A 7,371-nucleotide genomic window follows, 5' to 3' on the forward strand; every position below is an offset into this window, starting at 1 on the left:
GAGAAATGTTACACATTATGGCCATAATAATATCTCCATATCTGTAGTGTAACTTTGTACTGCTGTCGATGGAGTCGACAGCAGGTGTCGAAGGTGTGTTTTTTGTACCAGGCTGTAAACATTATTAAACACATTATTTCTGCTGTAAAGATGGGCATTTTAACCAAATGCCCTTAACAGGTATCGCTGTCTCTCTAAGTTCAGGAATTTTAACAAATGTAAACTCAGATATATATGTAGACAGTTTTTCTGTGTTAGACCCGATCCCAACTAGGCTGCTTAAAGAAGTTGTTCCCTTAATTGGCACTTCTTTACTGGATATGATTAATCTTTCTTTATTATCAGGATATGTACCACAGTCCTTTAAAGTAGCTGTAATTAAACCCCTTCTTAAAAAGCCCACTCTTGACCCAGGGGTTTTAGCCAACTATAGACCGATTTCTAACCTCCCCTTCCTCTCTAAGATTCTGGAGAAAGTAGTCGCCAAACAGTTGTGTGACTTTCTACATAACAATAGTTTATTTGAGGATTTTCAGTCAGGATTTAGAGTTCATCACAGCACAGAGACAGCTCTGGTTAAAGTTAATAATGACCTTCTGATTGCTTCTGACAATGGACTTGTCTCTGTACTTGTATTATTAGATCTTAGTGCTGCATTTGACACCATTGACCATGATATTCTTTTACAGAGACTTGAGCATCAAATTGGCATTAAAGGAACCTAAGGAAGGGCTACTTGTGGTTCCTATAGTCTCTAAAAGTAGAACAGGAGCCAGAGCCTTCAGTTACTAAGCTCCTCCCTGAACCATCCCTTAGCTGCTATAGGCCTAGACTATCGGGGGATTTCCCATGATGCACTGAGCTCCTCTCTTCCTCTCTCTCTCTTTCTGCAATCATTCATGTCCCATTAATGCATGTTACTAACTTCACTTTCCCAGAAGTTCTTGTGCTTTGCTCTCGCTCTTGTTCTTGTCGTCATCATTGTCTTCATATTCACCATCATCATCACCATTAGTCACTACTATTAGTGTAGTTGTTGCTGGCCACATTCCAGATGTTTGGATTTGGATGTTCGTTCTCCAGGAGATTCAGCCTTGTCCTTGTCCTCGTCTCTCTGTCTCTCTCTCTCTGTCTGTCTGTCTCTCTCTCTCTGTCTGTCTGTCTGTCTCTCTCTCTCTCTCTCTCTCTCTCTCTCTCTCTCTCTCTCTCCCTCTTTCTCTCTCTCACCCCAACTGGTTGAGGTAGACGGCCATCCACCAATGTGGGGGTTCTACTAGATTACAGAAGAGTCTCCAGCCACACTTGTGGCTCTGTAAGGCTGTAATGCTCTCTCTGTTTCTCTATCCTTTCTAGCTCTTTTTTTAAGGCATGTGCAAGGCACCTGTAACCTTGTGGCACTTCTGTCAGGTTGAACTGCTCTCCCATGACTCCGGGCCCCAGCCGTACATGTAGCACAGGCCTGTAGCTCAGGATGATCAGCAGCCTGTCAGTTCAAATCATACATCTGCCTCTGCCCTCTCATGGTCTCATTCACCCATGTGTCTGCAGAAGACTGAATTACAGCCTGAGGGGGGAGGGACCGCTGAAACTCCCATGCTAATAAAGTCCAGGCCTTCCAGGCTGAGAGTGTTTCCACAGACTGCACTGCTCTTGTACTTACAGGACAGGCAGCATTCATCATGTGCCACTGGATTCTACAATCATCAAGGTCCAACTTAGCAAAGTCAAAATGAGTGGACGAGTTCAAACGGAATGGTAACATGGGAAAAGTTGGAATATGGGCACTGATTAGAGTGTCTCTTACTCTGCAGTGCTGAACAGTCAGCAAAAATCTCCAAACCTCAAACACACATCCCATTAATTTTGGTGAGAAGCCAGTGTGTGTTATTAACTGTTAAGGTTTGACACCACAGATATAGCAGCAGAGCGGTGCTGTATGCTGTAGTCCACTGGGCACTATTTATCTAAAGTATTTGCCACAAAAACTTTCTGACATGTTTCTGTCCCCTTTCAGCCTGTGTGGAATGGGAGGGTACCACTGGGTTGGTTTCTGCTTGCAACAAGTCAGGCCTGCAGGACGGGTTGTGTTTTTATGCCTTCTCTCTATGGGCCCTCTGTGGCTGGCGGCTACCATGCTTTTTTGGACTTTCTCTTTATAATTGAGTCTTGCATTTTCACCCTGGATTCTCCAGTGCTGCACAAAGCAGTGATTATTCCTGAGCAGCAGACGGGTTGGGGGGGGGTTGTTGAATGAATGCCATTACATTCTCATGAAGCCCATTGGCTGCTCTCTCTTTGTCTTCAACTTTCTGAAATCATTGGGTGCCTGACTGAAGCCAAAGAACAGACACAGGCTTGTTTGATCCGCTCATCACAATGAGAGACGACTAAAGTCGCAAGGTGCCACTGCTCACTACACTATCACTGAAATCTTCATTATTTATTTTGACAGCAAACATGATTAACAATACGAAAGAAACACAAGAAAAACACTCAAGTCCAGATTAAATTAAAAATGTCCCCTTTAAGATTACATCGCCAGTTATATTGTTCTCATTCATTTTAATAATTTTTCTTTCCTGTAAAACAAAATGAGTGTGATTACAGTAGCTTGAACCAACCAGTTTCAACCAATAATATCATGACATCCACCCATCAATCAATCAATCTTCAACTTTTAGCCACACAGAGCAAGTTGTATTAGTTTATTATTAGTTAATAACAGTATGTTTCAGACCACACTGATTACTGTACAAAACACAACTTTATCAGTGATTTTGTTGAGACTGGATCATATTTAGAGTCCCAGTCCAGCAGAGTCACAGGGATTGACGAGGGGACATGCGCTATTGTTCTACCAGTCTGTAGTGGCCAGTGTCCTCTTCTTTGCTGTGGTCTGTTGGGGGTAGGCATCGCCACTGAGCAAGCTAGTGAGGAAGGCCAGCTCGGTGGTGGGGATGGAACTGGACAGTATGGAGGCTGTGACTGAAAAGAGGATGAGAGGGAAGCTGAAAGCCAGCATGGACAACCCCTCTCATCCTCTCTACACTGAGCTCAGGCAGCTCAGGAGCACTTTCAGCTACAGACTGACCAAGCCCCGAGCCTCAAAGCAGTTTGGAGGCTTGTTTGTTCGATCTGCCATCAGATTCTGACTCTGGCTGATTGGTGTATATATTATGCAAGCAAAATAGCCTGCAAATAGCAATGCTTTCCGTTTCATGTGGATTTTAAGAGTCAGCTTAAACAAGTTGGAGGGTAGGTTTGTCATCAGGATCATCAGGTGGGCATAGTACTTCTTTGATGTTTCATTGAAAAGCACACAACGTGCTCAGAGGGCTCAATGGTGATACCTGGAGTCCCACACCCCTCAGTTCCACACCCTCCTATCTTATCTTACAACCCAGTTGCTGTCTTTCCTTTTCATCCAAGGCCAATTGCTACTTTTTCTGCTTTATTTGACAAGGACTTGATTGCTTGATGGAGGGACCCATTCATTATTTATTCTCCAACAAACTGGTGGACTGGATGATCCCCTGAATCTGACTTCTACACGGGAAACTCTTCTTGCTGTATTGGGCAGCTTCAGACTTCTAGACTTTAAAAAAATATCATCGGAATTAATCAAATTCTGATTCTGACAGAACGAGTCATTTGCTGGGAGTTGTAAATGCATCCAGCATTACACAGCCACTTCTTTCACAATGTTAAAAAGTATTTTTGGGCCAGTGTGCATCACATGATGGACGCCATTGCTGTAATCCACAGTTGGCCACTATGTCAAATTGGCTTCAAAGTCTGGTGCTCTTCTTGGGAGCTTGGGTCTTATTTTGAGGTAATTGTACACTAATAGAACACATCTATATATGAATATCATATTCAATTTTTGACAACAGATCCTCCGAAATATAAAACACTGGACCTTTAGACACTTCTGATTGAGATCATTAATGTCCCTCCTATGCCTGTGTCTCCTAGCGTTGCATCTGCAGCAGACAACCACTTTAATCTGGCATGCATTGTCTTTCACTCTAGGGAAGAGATTATTGTGCAAGTTTGTAGACATCTGTAAAAGGTGCTGCACTGTACCACTATTCAATTCAATTCAATTCAATTCAATTCAATTCAATTCAGTTGTATTTGTATAGCGCCAATTCATAACAGAAGTTATCTCAGGACACTTTTCAAATAGAGCAGGTCTAGACCGAACTCTTTATAACATTATTTACAGAGACCCAACAGTACCACCATGAGCAAGCACTTGGCGACGGGGGCAAGGAAAAACTGCCTTTTAAGAGGCAGAAACCTAGGACAGGCCCTTCGGCTCTAGGTGGGTGGTCGTCTGTCTCGACCAGTTGGGGTGAGAGAGAGAGAGAGAGAGAGAGAGAGAGAGAGAGAGAGACAGAGAGAGACAGACAGACAGGTGCACAGCAACAACAGTAGCAACAACTACACTAATAGTAGTGACTGATGATGATGAACATGACAAAAGCAACGATGGGGGACAATGAGCAGTGACAACAGCAACAACAGTAACCGTAGCAATAATAATACTTATAATAACGAAAAATGGTAACGAAAAAAACATATGCACTTGTTATGACAATTAATTTGCATTTGCGGTAGATTATATATAACTCAAGTGTATTTCAAGGGTTTTCAATATGTTGGTAATTTTAAACAGTATTTCCATTGTGAGCCACCACGTTGACAGCATGTTGATACAATAACAGCATCTTGGAAAATTCTGTTTGTCTGCTTGGCCATTCCACTGGAGTTTTCCTCATGGAAAGTTTGAACGTCTGACTTTTCGACATGTCTGGAATGCAGCATGTGTCAAAACGATCTTCTGTTCAGTCTTTTGATTCCACCATAATGAACAGCTTCCTTTAGATCATCTTTCCATCTCAGTAACTCTTCAAGCGTGTGAATAGCTTGCATCCCGCTGCAGTGTTTGTTTTGCCTCACCTGTCACTCAGTGAGCTTTTGTTCATTTCCAGAAAATCCTCAGAGTTGCAAACAGCTTCATTCCAAAGGTTTCTCTTCAGCCTCCTCTGAGGGACAATTTTAAACATGACATTCAGTGACATAGAATGACTTTAAAGCTGCTCAGATATCAGTGATATGCAGTTTGTCATCAACACATTATCAGACCTGTTTGGGATCAGCAGCCGTTTTCCCCTCATGACCAGTTAGAACATTTTAACTGTAATATCGTTCGACAAGGTCAGATTTATTTTGTGCAAGATTACTGAGATATTGTTGTATTTAAGACTGTTTAAGACACATTCAAGTGTTGGGACTGTTTTAACTTATCACATTTTCTGTATATATATATATATATATATATATATATATATATATATATACATACACACACATCCTTTTTTGGCATAAAAACAACCTGAATAAAACCAATTAAAATACCTTTGAATAATTTGACACAAATTTCACAGCGGTACTAGAATTAAGGTCTTTAAAGGTGGTAGTGGAGGCAAGGACATAAAAATCTGAATGATTAATAGCCCTGGTAGCTCACCTGGTAGAGCTGGAGCCCCATGTACCAAGGCTGAGTCCTTACTGCAGCAGCCTGGGTTAGATTCCAACCTGTGGCCCTTTCCTGCATGTCATCCTCTCTCTCTGACCAGATATCCTGTCCACCTTCAGTTATCTCTGCCAATTAAAGATGAAAAAGCCCCTTCCAAAAACAGGTTTTATTATTATTATTATTATTATTATTATTATTATTATTATTATTAGTTACGGGGTCATGGTTTCTGGAAAGAGACATTGCTGCAGCCAGTAGCAGCTGTAGCCAGGCTGACAGAGAGTCACAGCTCTATCGAGCCACATATCCCCATAAACTTAAGTAGCAATGACTTCATGAGCTTCTTCTATAATAAAATTATTACTATTAGAGAAAAATTAATCACCAACTGCCATCAACAGTTATCAGTGGCTCTCCAAGTTCAGGGACTTCTGTCAATGTAAACTTAGATGTATATTTAGACTGTTTTTATGCTATCGATCTTCATCAGTTAACTTCAATCATTTCTTCATCGAAGCCATCAACCTGTCTATTAGACCCGATCCCAACTAGGCTGCTTAAAGAAGTTGTTCCCTTAATTGGCACTTCTTTACTGGATATGATTAATCTTTCTTTATTATCAGGATATGTACCACAGTCCTTTAAAGTAGCTGTAATTAAACCCCTTCTTAAAAGTCTACTCTTGACCCAGGGGTTTTAGCCAACTATAGACCGATTTCTAACCTCCCGTTCCTCTCTAAGATTCTGGAGAAAGTAGTCGCCAAGAGTTGTGTGACTTTCTACATAACAATAGTTTATTTGAGGATTTTCAGTCAGGATTTAGAGTTCATCATAGCACAGAGACAGCTCTGGTTAAAGTTAATAATGACCTTCTGACTGCTTCTGACAATGGACTTGTCTCTGTACTTGTATTATTAGATCTTAGTGCCGCATTTGACACCATTGACCATGATATTCTTTTACAGAGACTTGAGCATCAATTGGCATTAAAGGAACTGCCCTAACCTGGTTTAAGTCATACTTATCAGATCGTACTCAGTTTGTACATGTTAACGATGAATCCTCCATAAATACTAAAGTTAGTCATGGAGTTCCACAAGGTTCTGTACTTGGACCAATACTATTTACTTTATATATGCTCCCTTTAGGCAACATTATTAGGAATCACTCCATTAACTTTCACTGTTATGCAGATGATACGCAGTTATATCTATCAATCAAACCCAATGAAATTAATCAATTATCTAAATTACAAACATGTCTTAAGGACATAAAATCCTGGATGACCTGCAATTTTCTGATGTTAAACTCAGAAAAACCGAAATTCTTGTTCTTGGCCCCAAAACCTTAGAGACTCATTGTCTAAAGATATAGTCACTCTAGATGGCATTAACTTGGCCTCTAGCACCACTGTCGGAATCTTGGAGTTCTCTTTGATCAGGATTTGTCATTTAACTCCCACATAAAGCAGACCTCTAGGACTGCCTTCTTTCATTACGTAATATTAGAAAATTAGACACATACTATCACAGACAGATGCAGAAAACTAATCCATGCATTTGTTACTTCAAGGCTGGATTACTGCAACTCTTTATTATCAGGTTGCCCCAATAAGTCCATTAAAACGCTCCAATTAATTCGAACGCTGCAGCACGAGTACTGACAGGAACTAGAAAAGAGATCACATCTCTCCTGTACTAGCTACTCTGCATTGGCTCCCTATAAAATGTAGAATTGAATTTAAAATACTCCTCCTCACCTATAAAGCTCTTCTGGTCAGGCCCCTTCATATCTTAAAGAGCTCATAGTACCCTATTACCCCACTA

The 7,371-nt window shown here is 40.9% G+C and overlaps 1 long non-coding RNA gene across 1 annotated transcript; it reads right to left on the bottom strand.

The window, feature by feature from the left end:
- Positions 1-491: 491 nt before the first annotated feature.
- LOC127369192 (uncharacterized) lies at positions 492-6,639 on the bottom strand. Its single transcript, XR_007886027.1, has 2 exons — positions 6,542-6,639; positions 492-721 (listed from the first exon to the last, which is right to left on the bottom strand). It is a non-coding gene; the product is annotated as an uncharacterized LOC127369192 (long non-coding RNA).
- Between the last annotated feature and the right edge of the window lie 732 nt (positions 6,640-7,371).

The sequence above is a fragment of the Dicentrarchus labrax genome, unplaced genomic scaffold (assembly GCF_905237075.1).
Source record: "Dicentrarchus labrax unplaced genomic scaffold, dlabrax2021, whole genome shotgun sequence".
In the NCBI taxonomy this organism is placed as follows: domain Eukaryota; kingdom Metazoa; phylum Chordata; class Actinopteri; family Moronidae; genus Dicentrarchus; species Dicentrarchus labrax.